This window comes from Oncorhynchus keta, chromosome 20 (assembly GCF_023373465.1).
Source record: "Oncorhynchus keta strain PuntledgeMale-10-30-2019 chromosome 20, Oket_V2, whole genome shotgun sequence".
In the NCBI taxonomy this organism is placed as follows: domain Eukaryota; kingdom Metazoa; phylum Chordata; class Actinopteri; order Salmoniformes; family Salmonidae; genus Oncorhynchus; species Oncorhynchus keta.
This window is the reverse complement of record NC_068440.1, coordinates 42,022,255-42,043,622: the sequence shown is the minus strand read 5'-3', so window position 1 is coordinate 42,043,622 and position 21,368 is coordinate 42,022,255. Positions and strand designations below refer to the sequence as shown.

Here is a 21,368-nt window from a genome sequence, read left to right as displayed (position 1 = left end):
GCAACAGTTATGCTACAAGGGTTTTCTCCCCAGCTATAGGCCTGTTTCTAGGGTAGATAAGGCATGTGTTCTGTGGAGAAGATATCTTGCTCTTTAGGGTTTACCCTTTAAAAGCAACAGCTGACCAAACCTTAGGCCTTTTGCCCTGAACTTCAAACCTGTTCCTATGGTGTAGACACACAACATATTCACATCGTTATATCTTATTATTATTATATTATATCATACTCATATCTTTCTGCTACTCGTTGTCTGTGCCCTCAGACAACACAAACTGATCTGAGTAGACAGATAAACTCTTATTGGCCGTGAAATGCTACTTACAAGCCCTTAACCAAGAAATAGAGTTATGAAAATATTTACTAAATGAAGTAAAGTACAAAATTAAATTAAAAGTAACACAATAAAATAACGAGGCTTTGTATATATTTGTATATATATATCTGTATACAGGGGTACCCTGTACCGAGTCAATGTGCACAGCTACAGGTTAGTTGAAGTCATTTATACATGTAAGTAGGGGTAAAGTGACTATGCATAGATAATAAACAGTGAGTAACAGTAGCGTAAAAACAAGGAGGGGGTGGGGGGCAATGTAATCGTCCTGGTGGCCATTTGATTAGTTGTTCAGTAGTCTAATGACTTAGGGGTAAAAGCTGTTAAGCAGCCTTTTGGTCCTAGACGTGGCGCTCCGGTACCGCTTGCCGTGCTGTAGCAAAGAGAACAGTCTATAACTTGGGTGGCTGGAGTCTTTCACAATTTGTCTGGGCCTTCCTCTGACACCACCTGGTATAGAGGTCCTGGATAGCAGGAAGCTTGGCCCCAGTTCGCACTACCCTCTGTACCCTCTGTACCAGTCAGGATGCTCTCGATGGTGCAACTGTATTACTTTTTTGAGGATCTTTTTTTGAGGACCCATGCCAAATCTTTTCAGTCTTCTGAGGGGGAAAAGGTGTTGTCCTGCCCTCTTCATGACTGTCTTGGTGTGTTTGGAACATGATAGTTTGTTGTTGATGTGGACACCAAGTAACTTGAAACTCTCGACCCGCTCCACTTCTGTCCCGTCGATGTTAGTGGGGGCCTATTCGGCCCTCCTTGTCCTATAGTCCACGAGCAGCTCCTTTGTCTTATTCACATTGAGGGAGAGGTTGTTGTCCTGGCACCACACTGCAACGTCTCTGACCTCCTCCTTATAGGCTGTCTCATCGTTGTAGGTGATCAGGCCGACCACTGTTGTGTCGTCAAACTTAATTATGGTGTTGGAGTCGTGCTTGGCCACACAGTCGTGGTTGAACAGGGAGTTCAGGAGGGGACTAAGCACCCCTGAGGAGCCCCTGTGTTGAGGATCAGCGTGGCAGACGTGTTGTTACCTACCCTTACCACCTGGGGGCGACCCGTCAGGAAGTCCAGGATCCAGTTGCAGAGGGAGGTGTTTAGTCCCAGGGTGCTTAGATTAGTGATGAGCTTCCTGGTGTTGAACGCTGAGCTGTAGCCAATGAACAGCATTGTCACATAGGTGTTCCTTTTGTCCAGGTGGGAAAGGGCAGTGTGGAGTGCGATTGAGGTTGCGTCACCTGTGGATCTGTTGGGGGCGGTATGTGAATTGGAGTGGGTCTAGGGTATCCGGGAGGATGCTGTTGATGTAAGCCATGACCAGCCTTTGAAAGCACTTTATGGCTACCGATGTGAGTATTACGGGGCGCTAATCATTTAGGCAGGTTACCTTCCCTTCCTTGGGCACAGGGACTATGGTGGTCTGCTTGAAACATGTAGGTATTACAGACTCGGTCAGGGAGAGGTTGAAAATGTCAGTGAAGACACTTGATAGTTGGTCAGCACATCCTGGTAATCAGGCCTTCTGAATGTTGTTCTTTTTAAAGGTCTTGCTCACTTCGGCTACGGAGAGCGTGATCATACAGTCGTCCATAATAGCCGGTGCTCTCATGCAGGCTTAAGTGTTGCTTGCCTCAAAGCGAGCATAAAAGGCATTTGTGTGCGTCTCTGTGTATGGAGTAAAGGTGGTCTAGAGTTTTTTCCCCCTCTGGTTGCTTATGTGACATGCGGGTAGAAATGAGGTAAATCGGATTTAAGTTTGCCTGCATTGAAGCCCCCCGTCCACAAGGAGCACCGATTCAGGATGAGCATTTTCTTGTTTATTTTATGTAGAGTTGGTTGAGAGCGGTCTTAGTGCCAGCGTTGGTCTGTGGTGGTAAATAGACGACTACAAATAATACAGATGAGAACTCTCTTGGTAGATAGTGTGGTCTACAGCTTATCATGAGCTATTCTACCTCAGGCGAGCAAAACCTCAAGACTTCTTTCATATTAAACGTTGCGCACCAGCTGTTATTGACCTCGTCTTTCCAGACGTAGCTGCTCTGTCCCACCGATGAGTCGTGTCGTTGTTCAGCCACAACTCGGAGAAACATAAGATATTACAGTTTTTAATGTCCCGTTGGTAGGATAGTCTCTAAACGGAGATCATCCAGTTTATTCTCCAGTGATTGCACTTTGGCCAATAGAACGAATGGTAGAGGTGGTTTACTCGCCGACAAATTTCTCACAAGGTACCCCGACCTCCGCCCGCTGTATTTCCGTCTTTTCTTCACGTGAATGACAGAGATTTGGGCCTGGTCTCGCAGGAAGCGTCAGCAAATATCTTCGTCCAGTTCGAGGTGAATAATTGCAGTTCTGATGTCCATAATCTCTTTTCGTGCCATAAGAGACGGTAGCAGCAACATTATGTACAAAACAAGTTACACACATTGCTTAAAAAAAAACCTAACACAATAGCACAGTTGGTTAAGAGCCTGTGATCGGCTAGCTATCCCTGCCGGAGTCATTATTCATCTTCTACGCCTACGTTCTCCTTGTGTTTTATTCTACACAACGACCAGAAATCTCCAAGCTGATTCAATGTCCTTGGACTGTGTTATGTGGATCATGAGCATTAAAACAATTCTGAACCCAGGCATACACACACACACGCACACACACACACACACACACACACACACACACACACACACACACACACACACACACACACACACACACACACACACACACACACACACACACACACACACACACACACACACACACACACACACACACACATACACACACACACACAAGTTTGTGCACAATAGTTTGTTTGTGACTCCTGTGAAAGTCAAACAGCAGGCAGACAGTTTTATTTTTAGATTAAGGGCTTTTTATTAGACTGTTTGAAGAGACAATCTGGTTACACTCCCGTGACACGCATACTTTCTGTTCCATTTGACCTCTCCTATCTGGGTCTATTTCTCCTGTCTGGGTCTATTTCTCCTGTCTGGGTCTATTTCTCCTGTCCGGGTCTATTTCTCCTGTCTGGGTCTATTTCTCCTGTCTGGGTCTATTTCTCCTCTCCTCTCCTGTCTGGGTCTATTTGTCCTCTCCTATCTGGGTCTATTTCTCCTCTCCTCTCCTGTCTGGGTCTATTTCTCCTCTCCTCTCTCCTGTCTGGGTCTATTTCTCCTCTCCTCTCCTGTCTGGGTCTATTTCTCCTGTATGGGTCTATTTCTCCTCTTCTCTCCTATCTGGGTCTATTTCTCCTCTCCTCTCCTATCTGGGTCTATTTCTCCCCTCCTCTCCTGTCTGCGTCTATTTCTCCTCTCCTCTCCTGTCTGGGTCTATATTTCTCCTCTCCTATCTGGGTCTATTTCTCCTCTCCTATCTGGGTCTATTTCTCCTCTCCTATCTGGGTCTATTTCTCCTCTCCTATCTGGGTCTATTTCCTCTCCTATCTGGGTCTATTTCTCCTCTCCTATCTGGGTCTATTTCTCCTCTCCTCTCCTATCTGGGTCTGTTTCTCCTCTCCTATCTGGGTCTATTTCTCCTCTCCTATCTGGGTCTATTTCTCCTCTCCTCTCCTATCTGGGTCGGGTTCTCCTCTCCTATCTGGGTCTATTTCTCATCTCCTCTCCTCTCTGGGTCTATTTCTCCTCTCTTATCTGGGTCTATTTCTCCTCTTCTCTCCTGCCCTTGGTCTATTTCTCCTCTTCTCTCCTGTCTGGGTCTATTTCTCCTGTCTGGGTCTATTTCTCCTGTCTGGGTCTATTTCTCCTGTCTGGGTCTATTTCTCATCTCCTCTCCTGTCTGGGTCTATTTCTCCTCTCCTCTCCTGTCTGGGTCTATTTCTCCTGTCTGGGACTATTTGTCCTGTCTGGGTCTATTTCTCCTCTTCTCTCCTGTCTGGGTCTATTTCTCCTGTCTGGGTCTATTTCTCATCTCCTCTCCTGTCTGGGTCTATTTCTCCTCTCCTCTCCTGTCTGGGTCTATTTCTCCTGTCTGGGTCTATTTCTCCTGTCTGGGTCTATTTCTCCTCTCCTCTCCTGTCTGGGTCTATTTGTCCTCTCCTATCTGGGTCTATTTCTCCTCTCCTCTCCTGTCTGGGTCTATTTCTCCTCTCCTCTCTTGTCTGGGTCTATTTCTCCTCTTCTCTCCTGTCTGGGTCTATTTCTCCTCTCCTGTCTGGGTCTATTTCTCCTGTCTGGGTCTATTTCTCCTCTTCTCTCCTATCTGGGTCTATTTCTCCTCCTCTCCTGTCTGGGTCTATTTCTCCTCTCCTCTCCTGTCTGGGTCTATTTCTCCTCTCCTCTCCTGTCTGCGTCTATTTCTCCTCTCCTATCTGGGTCTATTTCTCCTCTCCTATCTGGGTCTATTTCTCCTCTCCTATCTGGGTCTATTTCTCCTCTCCTATCTGGGTCTATTTCTCCTCTCCTATCTGCGTCTATTTCTCCTCTCCTCTCCTGTCTGCGTCTATTTCTCCTCTCCTATCTGGGTCTATTTCTCCTCTCCTATCTGGGTCTATTTCTCCTCTCCTTTCCTATCTGGGTCTATTTCTCCTCTCCTCTCCTATCTGGGTCTGTTTCTCCTCTCCTATCTGGGTCTATTTCTCCTCTCCTATCTGGGTCTATTTCTCCTCTCCTCTCCTCTCCTATCTGGGTCGGTTTCTCCTCTCCTATCTGGGTCTATTTCTCATCTCCTCTCCTCTCTGGGTCTATTTCTCCTCTCTTATCTGGGTCTATTTCTCCGCTTCTCTCCTGTCTGGGTCTATTTCTCCTCTTCTCTCCTGTCTGGGTCTATTTCTCTTCTTCTCTCCTGTCTGGGTCTATTTCTCCTCTTCTCTCCTGTCTGGGTATATTTCTCATCTCCTCTCCTCTCTGGGTCTATTTCTCCTCTCTTATCTGGGTCTATTTCTCCTCTCCTATCTGGGTCTATTTCTCCTCTCCTCTCCAATATGGGTCTATTTCTCCTCTTCTATCTTGGTTTATTTCTCCTCTCCTCTCATATCTGGGTCTATTTATCCTCTCCCCTCCTATCTGGCTCTATTTATCCTCTCCCCTCCTATCTGGGTCTAGTTCTCCTCTCCCCTCCTATCTGGGTCTATTTCTCCTCTCCCCTCCTATCTGGGTCTATTTATCCTCTCCTATCTGGGTCTATTTCTCCTCTCCTATCTGGGTCTATTTCTCCTCTCCTATCTGGGTCTATTTCTCCTCTCTGGGTCTATTCCTCCTCTCTTATCTGTGTCTATTTCTCCTCTCCTCTCCTATCTGGGTCTATTTCTCCTCTTCTATCTTGGTCTATTTCTCCTCTCCTATCTGGGTCTATTTCTCCTCTCCTATCTGGGTCTATTTCTCCAATTCTATCTGGGTCTATTTCTCCTCTCCAATTCTATCTGGGTCTATTTCTCCTCTCCAATTCTATCTGGGTCTATTTCTCCTCTCCTACTCCTATCTGGGTCTATTTCTCCTCTCCAATTCTATCTGGGTCTATTTCTCCTCTCCTACTCCTATCTGGGTCTATTTCTCCTCTCCTCTCCTATCTGGGTCTATTTCTCCTCTCCAATTCTATCTGGGTCTATTTCTCCTCTCCAATTCTATCTGGGTCTATTTCTCCTCTCCAATTCTATCTGGGTCTATTTCTCCTCTCCAATTCTATATGGGTCTATTTCTCCTCTCCAATTCTATCTGGGTCTATTTCTCCTCTCCTATCCTATCTGGGTCTATTTCTCCAATTCTATCTGGGTCTATTTCTCCTCTCCTCTCCTATCTGGGTCTATTTCATCTGGGTCTATTTCATCTCTTCTATCTGGGTCTATTTCATCTCTTCTATCTGGGTCTATTTCATCTCTTCTATCTGGGTCTATTTCTCCTCCTATCTTCTCTCCTAACTATTTGTCTGTGTGTCCTCTCATCTTCTCATCTCCAAAAGCTACAGGCAACAATCTAATATCCTCTAAGTCTGCCTTCCTTCCCTCCTCTCTCTCTCTCTCTCTCTCTCTCTCTCTCTCTCTCTCTCTCTCTCTCTCTCTCTCTCTCTCTCTCTCTCTCTCTCTCTCTCTCTCTCTCTCTCTCTCTCTCTCTCTCTCTCTGTCTGTCTGTCTCTCTCTCTCTCTCTCTCTCTCTCTCTGTCTTTGTCTCGCTCTCTCTCTCTCTCTCTCTCTCTGTGTCTTTGTCTCTCTCTCTCTCTCTCTCTCTCAATTCAAGGGGCTTCATTGGCATGGGAAACATGTTTACATAATGCTGACATGGCAAGTCTGTCAAGAGGGACACAGAGGTCAACCCCAATAACACAACACAGCAAAAAAGTAGTGTTGCACACAGCAACACCAAGCCAAGTTAAAACACAGGTTGGAGAGAGTAGAGAGAAGAGGCCCTGTAGAGAGAAGAGGCCCTGTAGAGTGAAGAGGCCCTGTAGAGTGAAGAGGCCCTGTAGAGAGAAGAGGCCCTGTAGAGAGAAGAGGCCCTGTAGAGAGAAGAGGCCATGTAGAGAGAAGAGGCCCTGTAGAGAGAAGAGGCCCTGTAGAGAGAAGAGGCCCTGTAGAGAGAAGAGGCCCTGTAGAGAGAAGAGGCCCTGTAGAGTGAAGAGGCCCTGTAGAGAGAAGAGGCCCTGTAGAGTGAAGAGGCCCTGTAGAGAGAAGAGGCCCTGTAGAGAGAAGAGGCCCTGTAGAGAGAAGAGGCCCTGTAGAGAGAAGAGGCCCTGTAGAGTGAAGAGGCCCTGTAGAGAGAAGAGGCCCTGTAGAGTGAACAGGCCCTGTAGAGAGAAGAGGCCCTGTAGAGAGAAGAGGCCCTGTAGAGAGAAGAGGCCCTGTAGAGTGAAGAGGCCCTGTAGAGTGAAGAGGCCCTGTAGAGTGAAGAGGCCCTGTAGAGTGAAGAGGCCCTGTAGAGAGAAGAGGCCCTGTAGAGAGAAGAGGCCCTGTAGAGAGAAGAGGCCCTGTAGAGAGAAGAGGCCCTGTAGAGTGAAGAGGCCCTGTAGAGAGAAGAGGCCCTGTAGAGTGAAGAGGCCCTGTAGAGAGAAGAGGCCATGTAGAGAGAAGAGGCCATGTAGAGAGAAGAGGCCCTGTAGAGAGAAGAGGCCCTGTAGAGAGAAGAGGCCCTGTAGAGAGAAGAGGCCCTGTAGAGAGAAGAGGCCCTGTTGAGTGAAGAGGCCCTGTAGAGGCCCTGTAGAGAGAACAAGCACTGTAGATGCCCTGGAGAGAGAACAGGCCCTGAAGAGAGAAGAGGCCCTGAAGAGAGAAGAGGCCCTGTTGAGTGAAGAGGCCCTGTTGAGAGAAGAGGCCCTGGAGAGAGAACAGGCCCTGGAGAGAGAACAGGCCCTGAAGAGAGAAGAGGCCCTGTAGAGAGAAGAGGCCCTGTAGAGAGAAGAGGCCCTGGAGAGAGAACATGCCCTGGAGAGAGAACAGGCCCTGAAGAGAGAAGAGGCCCTGTAGAGTGAAGAGGCCCTGTAGAGAGAACAAGCACTGTAGATGCCCTGGAGAGAGAACAGGCCCGGAAGAGGCCCTGAAGAGGGAAATAAATAAGCATAAATATGGGTTGTATTTACAGTGGTGTTTGTTCTTCACTGATTGCCCTTTTCTTGTGGCAACAGGTCACAAATCTTGCTGCTGTGATGTCACACTGTGGAATTTCACCCAGTAGATGTGGGAGTTTATCAAAATTGGGTTTGTTTTCAAATTCTTTGTGGATCTGTGTAATCTGAAAGAAATATGTGTCTCTAATATGGTCATACATTGGACAGGAGGTTAGGAAGTGCAGCTCAGTTTCCACCTCATTTTGTGGGCAGTCTGTACATAGTCAAAGCTTTCCTTAAGTTTGCGTCAGTCACAGTGGTCAGGTATTCTGCCACTGTGTTCTCTCTGTTTAGGGCCAAATAGCATTCTAGTTCGCTCAGTTTTTTTGTTAATTCATTCCAATGTGTCAAGTAATTATCTTTTTGTTTTCTCATGATTTGGTTGGGTCTAATTGTGCTGTTGTCCTGGGGTTCTGTGGGGTGTGTTTGTGTTTGTGAACAGAGCCCCAAGACCAGCGTGCTTAGGGGACTCTTCTCCAGGTTCATCTCTCTGTAGGTGATGGCTTTGTTGTGGAAGGTTTGGGAATCGCTTCCTTTTAGGTGGTTGTAGAATTTAACGGCTCTTTTCTGGATTTTGAAAATTAGTGGGTATCGGCCTAATTCTGCATTATTTGGTGTTCTACGTTGTACACGGAAGATATTTTTGCAGAATTCTGCATGCAAAGTCTCAATTTGGTGTTTGTCCCATTTTGTGAAGTCTTGGTTGGTGAGCGGACCCCAGACCTCACAACCATAAAGGGCAATGGGCTCTATGACTGATTCAAGTGTTTTTAGCCAAGTCCTAATTGGTATGTTGAAATTTATGTTCCTTTTGATGGCATAGAATGCCCTTCTTGCCTTGTCTCTCAGATCGTTCACAGCTTTGTGGAAGTTACCTGTGGCGCTGATGTTTAGGCCGAGGTATGTATAGTTTTTTGTGTGCTCTAGGGCAATGGTGTCTAGATGGAATTTGTATTTGTGGTCCTGGTCCCGACTGGACCTTTTTTGGAACACCATTATTTTGATCTTACTGAGATTTACTGTCAGGGCCCAGGTCTGGCAGAATCTGTGCAGAAGATCTAGGTGCTGCTGTAGACCCTCCTTGGTTGGTGACAGAAGCACCTGATCATCAACAGACAGTAGACATTTGACTTCAGATTCTAGTAGGGTGGACGAGGTGCTGCAGACTGTTCTAGTGCCCTCACCAGTTCGTTGATATATATGTTAAAGAGGGTGGGGCTTAAGCTGCATCCCTGTCTCACCCCACAGCCCTGTAGGGAAGAAATGTGTGTGTTTTTTTGCCAATTTTAACCGCACACTTGTTGTTTGTGTACATGGATTGTACAGTCAACCCACTGTTTCCCGGTAGGCCGTCATGGCTCTGGTTAGAAGAGGGTCAACAACATTCCTGCCTCTTTCTGTCCTCTAATCATCATGTCTAATTAGCATAGGGTCCCCTTTATACATGAGAGAGAGAGAGAGAGAGAGAGAGAGAGAGAGAGAGAGAGAGAGAGAGAGAGAGAGAGAAACCACTTCCCGGTGTAACCAGCCATAGAGATACAAGTGAGTGATATGAGAGAGAGATTTAAATTATCTTTATTGGGTCTGGGGTCCCACCACACAATACATACTCATACAAAACCACAGTTACACATCAATTAAAAACACAACTCCAATGCCTCCTCCATAGTAACTACACACAACAGCCTCTGAATACCCCATATACTCAAAGTTTATGATATGGCAAACTCAACCCTTAGTCTCGCTGCCAACATTCCCACCACATCCACAGACCCCTGTCCCCAAATACTGTTCTTTCTGGTCTTCCATATCGCTAATTTTGCTGCCCCTAACACAAAATTAAGCAACACAACTACACCTGTACTTTGGCCCAAATATATACAGTTGGGAAGAGAAAACCTCTCCCAACGTTGAGAACCAATCAGTGATCAGTTCAATCATCCCAACCAACCTGGGACACAGTAAAAACAGATGTGCCAGAGATTCAGACTCGGCACAGAATGGACACCCCTCCCCAACAGTAGGGTCCAGGTGTATCAAATGCAGAATGGACACCCCTCCCCAACAGTAGGGTCCAGGTGTATCAAATGCAGAATGGACACCCCTCCCCAACAGTAGGGTCCAGGTGTATCAAATGCAGAATGGACACCCCTCCCCAACAGTAGGGTCCAGGTGTACCAAATGCAGAATGGACACCCCTCCCCAACAGTAGTCCAGGTGTATCCAGAATGGACACCCCTCCCCAACAGTAGGGTCCAGGTGTATCAAATGCAGAATGGACACCCCTCCCCAACAGTAGGGTCCAGGTGTACCAAATGCAGAATGGACACCCCTCCCCAACAGTAGGGTCCAGGTGTACCAAATGCAGAATGGACACCCCTCCCCAACAGTAGGGTCCAGGTGTACCAAATGCAGAATGGACACCCCTCCCCAACAGTAGGGTCCAGGTGTACCAGATGCAGAATGGACACCCCTCCCCAACAGTAGGGTCCAGGTGTACCAGATGCAGAATGGACACCCCTCCCCAACAGTAGGGTCCAGGTATACCAGATGCAGAATGGACACCCCTCCCCAACAGTAGGGTCCAGGTGTACCAAATGCAGAATGGACACCCCTCCCCAACAGTAGGGTCCAGGTATACCAGATGCAGAATGGACACCCCTCCCCAACAGTAGGGTCCAGGTGTACCAGATGCATGTTAGTGGCTATAGCTCCATGTATTATCCTCCATTGGAGGTCAGCTGTCCTCTTAACAATAGTCAGTTTGTATAATGATCGCCAAAAGCCTTGGATAGGCACCTGGACCAAGCACATCCGCCCACCTCGTCGATTTTACTCCTTCCAGGGAAGAGGCATGGGACACCTTTACACATATTCTATACATGACCTTCTTTCCCACCTCCTTGAACTCCCCCAGCTCCGGGGTATCGAAGGAAAGCAGCGTCCCCACGTCCTCTTCAAATGCCCCCATCGCAGCACTAACAATCAGTGCAGGGAACACATAATCCAGACCCTCCTTCCACCGATCAGAATTGGAAGTGTCAGTCACATACTACAGATGAAGTACTGGCAAGGAGTCACAGACCTCAGCGACGAACTTCCTCAGTCGGGGAGATGATCGGATCCCCGCTCTTTCTCCCAGCTCCTCCAACGACCTGCTCCTGCTCCGCATCAGATGACCCAGCTTGGTACACCCACGCTTAACAGGCATGAACGTAGGCTAGCTGAACCCAGAATACGGGACTGGATGGCAGTGTTATGAAAAAGAGGCTCTTCAAAAAGCCACATTCCTGGTGGCGTGCCGGCCTTACGGGACTTGACAAAGACTCTCCAAGCCTGCATAACAGACTCATAAAATGGAGTCAGGCCAGGCAAATCACCCCCTTCCAGCTTTAAGAGGAAAAGGTGCTTGTCTAAGCCCAAACAGCCCGCTCTCCTCATCAATATGTAGGCTGTGTCGACCCAGCTAGAACCGTCTCTATACAACAATCTCTGGGCTGCTTGAAGCTGGAAAGCCATGATCCTAGAGGAAATGTCCACCAAGCCTTGACCACCCCCGTGCAGTGGCAGGTACAGGGCTGCAGCTTTAATCCAGTGTTGTCCAGACCAGAAGAAATTGACAAGAGTCCTCTGAAGCTCCTGTATTAGACCCTTTGGTGGCTGTAAAATCATTAGTCTGTGCCACAGGGTAGAGGAAGCAAGATTATTAGCTACCAGCACCCTTCCCCTATAAGACAGCTGGGGCAGCACCCATTTCCATCTTGACAGTCTGGCACACACTTTCTCCAATACACCCTCCCAGTTATTTTTCCGAAAGATATCGGAGCCTAGAAAAACCACCAAAGTCTTCATCCCATCTCTGCCCCACTGAAGCCCTACTACAGTAGTGATCAGATATATACAACCTGTCTAACCTTCCAACCCTACTACAGTAGAGATCAGATACATACCACCTGTCTAACCTTCCAACCCTACTACAGTAGTGATCAGATACATACCACCTGTCTAACCTTCCAACCCTACTACAGTAGAGATCAGATACATACCACCTGTCTAACCTTCCAACCCTACTACAGTAGAGATCAGATACATACCACCTGTCTAACCTTCCAACCCTACTACAGTAGTGATCAGATACATACCACCTGTCTAACCTTCCAACCCTACTACAGTAGAGATCAGATACATACCACCTGTCTAACCTTCCAACCCTACTGCAGTAGAGATCAGATACATACCACCTGTCTAACCTTCCAACCCTACTACAGTCGAGATCAGATACATACCACCTGTCTAACCTGTCTAACCCTCCAACCCTACTACAGTAGTGATCAGATACATACCACCTGTCTAACCTTCCAACCCTACTACAGTAGAGATCAGATACATACCACCTGTCTAACCTGTCTAACCTGTCTAACCCTCCAACCCTACTACAGTAGAGATCAGATACATACCACCTGTCTAACCTTCCAACCCTACTACAGTAGAGATCAGATACATACAACCTGTCTAACCTTCCAACCCTACTACAGTAGAGATCAGATACATACCACCTGTCTAACCTTCCAACCCTACTACAGTAGAGATCAGATACATACCACCTGTCTAACCTGTCTAACCTTCCAACCCTACTACAGTAGAGATCAGATACATACCACCTGTCTAACCTGTCTAACCCTCCAACCCTACTACAGTAGTGATCAGATACATACCACCTGTCTAACCCTCCAACCCTACTACAGTAGAGATCAGATACATACCACCTGTCTAACCTTCCAACCCTACTACAGTAGAGATCAGATACATACAACCTGTCTAACCTTCCAACCCTACTACAGTAGAGATCAGATACATACCACCTGTCTAACCTTCCAACCCTACTACAGTAGAGATCAGATACATATGTGTCTCCTGTATGAAAACTACATCAAGCCTTTTCTGTTTTATTACTTCTAAAACCCAAGCCCTCTTATTCCTGTCCCTTCCCCCATTAGTATGGAGAGAACCGACCCTTAGTGCTTCTAATACCCAAGCCCTCTTATTCCTGTCCCTTCCCCCATTAATATTGAGAGAACCTACCCTTAGTACCTCCACATAGAAAATAAAAGCAGAAGAAGCAGAGAAACCAAAGAGAAAAAAGACACCCTATGAAGCATGATCATCATCATTATTTTAATCTTCTCTTAACCTGAACACGTTTCCCACCACCTTTTGCTGCTGCAACAGCAGTAATAAATGTCCTCAAGCGAAACCGCTTCTTCTCACTCAGCTGGTCTAACCCCACCGTCTTCTGTAACATCACAGCTGACCTCACAAACTTATCAACATCAAAATAATTTCCCAAAAGTCTGATCCAGAAACTCATTTACTTCCTCTAGATCGTGAACTGAGTCGTCACCAGCAGCTGTCATATCTAAAGAGATATCCATATCCTTCTCCTGATCCTCAGCTGAGACCACAGACAACTGACTCCCCTCTACCACATCCCTTTCAACACTCCCCACTTGCACCTCATCACTCGTAGTGGGCATCTCCTCCACTACCTGGGATACTAGCCCCACCTGAACATCACTACTCATAGTGGGCATCTCCTCCACTACCTGGGAGACTAGCCCCACCTCAACCTCATTACTCATAGTGGGCATCTCCTCCACTACCTGGGAGACTAGCCCCACCTCAACCTCATTACTCATAGTGGGCATCTCCTCCACTACCTGGGAGCCTAGCTCCACATGACCCCCGCACTCGTGGTGGGCATCTCCTCCACTACCTGGGAGTCTAGCTCCACATGAACCACCTCCTTTACACCAGCACTCGTACTGGGCACCTCCTCCACTACCTGGGAGTCTAGCTCCACATGAGCCCCCTCCTTTACCCCAGCACTCGTACTGGGCACCTCCTCCACTACCTGGGAGTCTAGCTCCACATGAACCCCCTCCTTTACACCAGCACTCGTACTGGGCATCTCCTCCACTACCTGGGAGTCTAGCTCCACATGAGCCCCCTCCTTTACCCCAGCACTCGTACTGGGCACCTCCTCCACTACCTGGGAGTCTAGCTCCACATGAACCCCCTCCTTTACCCCAGCACTCGTACTGGGCACCTCCTCCACTACCTGGGAGTCTAGCTCCACATGAACCCCCTCCTTTACCCCAGCACTCGTACTGGGCACCTCCTCCACTACCTGGGAGTCTAGCTCCACATGAACCCCCTCCTTTACCCCAGCACTCGTACTGGGCACCTCCTCCACTACCTGGGAGTCTAGCTCCACATGAACCCCCTCCTTTACCCCAGCACTCGTACTGGGCACCTCCTCCACTACCTGGGAGCCTAGCTCCACATGAACCCCCTCCTTTACCCCAGCACTCGTACTGGGCACCTGCTCACCAGTCTGAGGAACTGGCTCTTCGGATCCATCCTTACCTTCTACAACTATACTTTTCTGTTGCATAACATTTCCCTCTAATACAAGTTGCAACTCCGTGCCCTCAACACAGATAACTTGTTCCTCAGCAACAGGTGCTTGTGGCTGCTCTACCGCTGTCGGTCCAGCTCTCCCTACATCAGTGGGCCCTGGCGTTACGATGACCACCTGCGCCCCTCCCTCGGCCTTCTCCCTTTTCGGGCAAGCATGTCGCTTATGACCAACATCCCCACACTCAAAACACCGTTGACTACCCGTACTAGCATAAACCATATACAATCTATTGTCATACTTGATTTTAAACGACAACTCTAAAGTCTGCTCCGGTGAGTCCAAAAACATAAACCCAATTTGTAAGTCGCTCTGGATAAGAGCGTCTGCTAAATGACTTAAATGTAATGTAAACATAAACACCTGTCGCCAAAATGACATTACCTGTTTCAACGCCGGGTGTTTGCAACCCAACGGGACAACCTTAATTGAACTGGCGAACTTCCCAAAGCGCAATAACTCGCGCTCCAATAGCTCATTTGGAATAAATGGTGGTACATTTGAAATCGTTACCCTTGTTGACGGAGAAAAATGCGCAACTATACGATCAACAAGATCTTCTTTAAGAAGTACACCATGCTCAACCATCTGATCTACCAGACACTCTTCTTTAAGAAGTACACCATGCTCAACCATCTGATCTACAAGACACTCTTCTTTAAGAAGTACACCATGCTCAACCATACGATCTACAAGACACTCTTCTTTAAGAAGTACCACCATGCTCAACCATCAGATCTACAAGACACTCTTCTTTAAGAAGTACCACCATGCTCAACCATCTGATCAACAAGACACTCTTCTTTAAGAAGTACACCATGCTCAACCATACGATCTACAAGACACTCTTCTTTAAGAAGTACACCATGCTCAACCATCTGATCAACAAGACGCTCTTCTTTAAGAAGTACACAATGCTCAACCATCCGATCAACCAGACACTCTTCTTTAAGAAGTACACCATGCTCAACCATACGATCTACAAGACACTCTTCTTTAAGAAATACCACCATGCTCAACCATCTGATCAACAAGACACTCTTCTTTAAGAAGTACACCATGCTCAACCATACGATCAACAAGACACTCTTCTTTAAGAAGTACACCATGCTCAACCATACGATCAACAAGACACTCTTCTTTAAGAAGTACACCATGCTCAACCATCCGATCAACCAGACACTCTTCTTTAAGAAGTACACCATGCTCAACCATACGATCTACAAGACACTCTTCTTTAAGAAGTACCACCATGCTCAACCATCCGATCAACAAGACACTCTTCTTTAAGAAGTACACCATGCTCAACCATACGATCAACAAGACACTCTTCTTTAAGAAGTACACCATGCTCAACCATACGATCAACAAGGCACTCTTCTTTAAGAAGTACACCATGCTCAACCATACGATCAACAAGGCACTCTTCTTTAAGAAGTACACCATGCTCAACCATACGATCAACAAGACACTCTTCTTTAAGAAATACCACCACAGCTTTATTCATCCGGGATGCATAAGCAACATTCTCATATCCTACCTTCTCTCCTACGGCGACCAGAAACTCCTCCCCGCGTGACAGTAGCTTCAGTAACGCACCTAAAGCCGTGCCGAAAATACTTCATTCTACCACAACAAAAATAATAGCCTTAATCATGCACAGAAGAAAACCCCAAAAATGCCACCAACAAATTAAAAACCGAAAGAAAGTTGTGAATATCTAACTCTACACAACACACGCACTCCTTCGCTCATACAATTCCCAGCATGCACCAAACACTCCCAGCAGAGAGAGAGAGAGAAAAACTTCTGGGCATATATTGATTGTGTTGTGTGTAGTAATTACTGTTTAATTAGAGTAACCCTGTTTCGTAAGTGAGAGAGTGCCTTTCAGCTCATTACAGCTAACGTGTTTGTGTGTGTCTGTGTTTTTGTGTGTGTGTGTGTGTGTCATCACTTCTCTCTTTCCTAGCAGGTGATCAAACAACCAAAGTCCACTGTTTGTTTACTCTAAATCAGTCTCTCTCTCTCTATCTCTCAATTCAATTCAATTTAAAGGCTTTATTGTCATGGGAAACATGTTTACGTGGCCAAAGCAAGAGAACAATAAACAAAAGTGAAATAAGCAATATAAATTTACAGTAAACATTACACTCAAGAATAAAGACATTTCAAATGTCATTACGTTGTTATTATTGTTCAGAGTAAATGTCTCACGGACACTAGAGAAGCTTTAACCAAGTTTATTTCTTCCACAAGGTTCTGTACTTCAAACAGCAAAACATTTCTTACCATCACAGTAATATACATCCCACTTAGGACACTTCTCCTCTCCAATCCTTACATCTTATGGTTCTACAGGAAGAAGGTAAACAGATACTAAACCCTGATTACTCCCTTAAGGGGAACTGACCTCAACCCTTCCTTCCCCTAGTGCACAGATGTCTGTCTCTCTCCCCTATCTCAACCCCTCCTTCACCTAGTGCACAGATGTCCGCCTCTCTCCCCTATCTCAACCCCTCCTTCCCCTAGTCCACAGATGTCCTTCTCTCTCCCCTATCTCAACCCCTCCTTCCTCTAGTCCACAGATGTCCTTCTCTCTCCCCTATCTCAACCCCTCCTTCCTCTAGTCCACAGATGTCCTACTCTCTCCCCTATCTCAACCCCTCCTTCCCCTAGTCCACAGATGTCCGCCTCTCTCCCCTATCTCAACCCCTCCTTCCCCTAGTCCACAGATGTCCGCCTCTCTCCCCTATCTCAACCCCTCCTTCCCCTAGTCCACAGATGTCCGTCTCTCTCCCCTATCTCAACCCCTCCTTCCCCTAGTCCACAGATGTCCGCCTCTCTCCCCTATCTCAACCCCTCCTTCCCCTAGTCCACAGATGTCCGTCTCTCTCCCCTATCTCAACCCCTCCTTCCCCTAGTCCACAGATGTCCTTCTCTCTCCCTATCTCAACCCCTCCTTCCCCTAGTCCACAGATGTCTGTCTCTCTCCCCTATCTCAACCCCTCCTTCACCTAGTGCACAGATGTCCGTCTCTCTCCCCTATCTCAACCCCTCCTTCCCCTAGTCCACAGATGTCCGCCTCTCTCCCCTATCTCAACCCCTCCTTCCCCTAGTCCACAGATGTCCGCCTCTCTCCCCTATCTCAACCCCTCCTTCCCCTAGTCCACAGATGTCCGCCTCTCTCCCCTATCTCAACCCCTCCTTCCCCTAGTCCACAGATGTCCGCCTCTCTCCCCTATCTCAACCCCTCCTTCCCCTAGTCCACAGATGTCCGCCTCTCTCCCCTATCTCAACCCCTCCTTCCCCTAGTCCACAGATGTCCTTCTCTCTCACCTATCTCAACCCCTAGTCCACAGATGTCCGTCTCTCTCCCCTATCTCAACCCCTCCTTCCCCTAGTCCACAGATGTCCTTCTCTCTCCCCTATCTCCCCTATCTCAACCCCTCCTTCCCCTAGTCCACAGATGTCCTTCTCTCTCACCTATCTCAACCCCTAGTCCACAGATGTCCGTCTCTCTCCCCTATCTCAACCCTTCCTTCCCCTAGTCCACAGATGTCCTTCTCTCTCCCCTATCTCAACCCCTCCTTCCCCTAGTCCACAGATGTCCTTCTCTCTCACCTATCTCAACCTCTAGTCCACAGATGTCCTTCTCTCTCCCTATCTCAACCCCTCCTTCCCCTAGTCCACAGATGTGCCGGGGGTTGTTGACAATGTGGCTGAAAAACAGAAAGTGACAGAACATGTAAATACATCCCAACATTTAGCCCATTGGTTAAGAGCGAGGAAGGTGATCATCTCCAGAGTGAGCCCATTGGTTAAGAGAGAGGAAGGTGATCATTGCCAGAGTGAGCCCATTGGTTAAGAGAGAGGAAGGTGATCATCTCCAGAGTGAGCCCATTGGTTAAGAGAGGGGAAGGTGATCTAGGCCAGAGTGAGCCCATTGGTTAAGAGAGAGGAAGGTGATCATTGCCAGAGTGAGCCCATTGGTTAAGAGAGAGGAAGGTGATCATTTCCAGAGTGAGCCCATTGGTTAAGAGAGAGGAAGGTGATCATTGCCAGAGTGAGCCCATTGGTTAAGAGAGAGGAAGGTGATCATTGCCAGAGTGAGCCCATTGGTTAAGAGAGAGGAAGGTGATCATTTCCAGAGTGAGCCCATTGGTTAAGAGAGAGGAAGGTGATCATTGCCAGAGTGAGCCCATTGGTTAAGAGAGAGGAAGGTGATCATTGCCAGAGTGAGCCCATTGGTTAAGAGAGAGGAAGGTGATCATTGCCAGAGTGAGCCCATTGGTTAAGAGAGAGGAAGGTGATCATTGCCAGAGTGAGCCCATTGGTTAAGAGAGAGGAAGGTAATAATCTCCAGAGTGAGCCCATTGGTTAAGAGAGAGGAAGGTGATAATCTCCAGAGTGAGCCCATTGGTTAAGAGAGAGGAAGGTGATCATTGCCAGAGTGAGCCCATTGGTTAAGAGAGATGAAGGTGATCATTGCCAGAGTGAGCCCATTGGTTAAGAGAGAGGAAGGTGATCATTGCCAGAGTGAGCCCATTGGTTAAGAGAGAGGAAGGTGATCATTGCCAGAGTGAGCCCATTGGTTGAACAGCAATCATTGTTTGTGCAGTGCTTATAGGCCAGAAAGGTCAATAGGTGAAGGACTTTCCAAACAGGAAAGAGGAGGAGAAACGACTCTGATGATGACATGTTTGTAGTCACTCCCACGATGTCCGTAGAAACAGGAAGTGAATTACGTTATGCTGCATGATGACTTTAAACCAGCGTCCAGACCAACCTACCTGATTGATCTACGTCGTTTGTCTAAAGAGGAAGTTTACACACGGCCAGTGTGAGTGGAGAGGCAGGGAGCCTAGTGGTTAGAGTGTTGGAAGTTCGAGTTGACAATTTACTAATCTGTTGTTCTGCCCCTGAACAGGCAGTTAACTCACTGTTCCTAGACCAGTTAACTCACTGTTCCTAGACCAGTTAACTCACTGTTCCTAGACCAGTTAACCCACTGTTCCTAGACCAGTTGACCCACTGTTCCTAGACCAGTTGACCCACTGTTCCTAGACCAGTTAACCCACTGTTCCTAGACCAGTTAACCCACTGTTCCTAGACCAGTTAACCCACTGTTCCTAGACCAGTTAACCCACTGTTCCTAGACCAGTTAACCCACTGTTCCTAGACCAGTTAACCCACTGTTCCTAGACCAGTTAACCCACTGTTCCTAGACCAGTTAACTCACTGTTCCTAGACCAGTTAACCCACTGTTCCTACACCAGTCAACCCACTGTTCCTAGACCAGTTAACCCACTGTTCCTAGACCAGTTAACCCACTGTTCCTAGACCAGTTAACCCACTGTTCCTAGACCAGTTGACCCACTGTTCCTAGACCAGTTAACCCACTGTTCCTAGACCAGTTAACCCACTGTTCCTAGACCAGTTAACCCACTGTTCCTAGACCAGTTAACCCACTGTTCCTAGACCAGTTAACCCACTGTTCCTAGACCAGTTGACCCACTGTTCCTAGACCAGTTGACCCACTGTTCCTAGACCAGTTAACCCACTGTTCCTAGACCAGTTAACCCACTGTTCCTAGACCAGTTAACCCACTGTTCCTAGACCAGTTAACTCACTGTTCCTAGACCAGTTAACTCACTGTTCCTAGACCAGTTAACCCACTGTTCCTAGACCAGTTAACCCACTGTTCCTAGACCAGTTGACCCACTGTTCCTAGACCAGTTGACCCACTGTTCCTAGACCAGTTGACCCACTGTTCCTAGACCAGTTAACCCACTGTTCCTAGACCAGTTAACCCACTGTTCCTAGACCAGTTAACCCACTGTTCCTAGACCAGTTAACCCACTGTTCCTAGACCAGTTGACCCACTGTTCCTAGACCAGTTGACCCACTGTTCCTAGACCAGTTAACCCACTGTTCCTAGACCAGTTAACCCACTGTTCCTAGACCAGTTAACCCACTGTTCCTAGACCAGTTAACCCACTGTTCATAGACCAGTTAACCCACTGTTCCTAGACCAGTTAACCCACTGTTCCTAGACCAGTTAACCCACTGTTCCTAGACCAGTTAACCCACTGTTCCTAGACCAGTTAACCCACTGTTCCTAGACCAGTTAACCCACTGTTCCTAGACCAGTTAACCCACTGTTCCTAGACCAGTTAACCCACTGTTCCTAGACCAGTTAACCCACTGTTCCTAGACCAGTTAACCCACTGTTCCTAGACCAATTAACCCACTGTTCCTAGACCAGTTAACCCACTGTTCCTAGACCAATTAACCCACTGTTCCTAGACCAGTTAACCCACTGTTCCTAGGCCGTCATTTAAAAATAAGAATTTGTTCTTAACTGACTTGCCTAGTTAGATAAAGGTAAAATAAATAAGATATTACTCAACAGGACAAATATGTCCCCTGCTTTTGACAAAGAGATCGCTCTCTGTAGACTTGAGATCGTGACTGACCCCCCCCTTCTTTTGGGTTTACTTGTAATCCTCATAACATTCTGATAATAATGACATAACAAATGTCATAAACAACATGACAGCCGATATCGGATTATGGAAACTGTCTGTACACAGTCACCATCTATTTAATCCATTGGTCAGTGTTGTGCTGTCATTCATCCCTCTCCAACTCCACCCCATCCCGCCCGTCCTCTCTACTCATACCTGACAGAGAGGACATTTCCGCGGGATGACCCAGTACCATGCTCCCTAACATGCCTGGAGAACTAGACCTCATGCCAACAACACGCTGTAATGCCGGACAAGTAGGTTAGAGAGAGAGAGAGAGAGAGACAGAGAGAGAGAGGGAGAAAGAGATTATCATAGGACAGAGGAAGAGGGAAGCAGAGAGAAAGAGACAGAGAGAGGGAAGCAGGGAGAGAGAGACTGAGAGAGAGAGGGAAGCAGGGAGAAAGAGACAGAGAGAGAGAGGGAAGCAGGGAGAAAGAGACAGAGAGAGAGAGAGGGAAGCA

At 47.4% G+C, this 21,368-nt stretch overlaps 1 protein-coding gene and 1 long non-coding RNA gene across 4 annotated transcripts in view; one reads left to right on the top strand and one right to left on the bottom strand.

The window, feature by feature from the left end:
* The window catches only part of LOC127910029 (stromal membrane-associated protein 2-like), a 108,924-nt gene that overhangs the window by 1,309 nt on the left and 86,247 nt on the right, over nucleotides 1–21,368 (top strand). The gene's annotated exons all lie outside the window — the stretch shown is intronic.
* Nucleotides 10,792–12,747, bottom strand: LOC127910031 (uncharacterized). Its single transcript, XR_008073691.1, has 3 exons — nucleotides 12,711–12,747; nucleotides 12,414–12,461; nucleotides 10,792–12,098 (listed from the first exon to the last, which is right to left on the bottom strand). It is a non-coding gene; the product is annotated as an uncharacterized LOC127910031 (long non-coding RNA).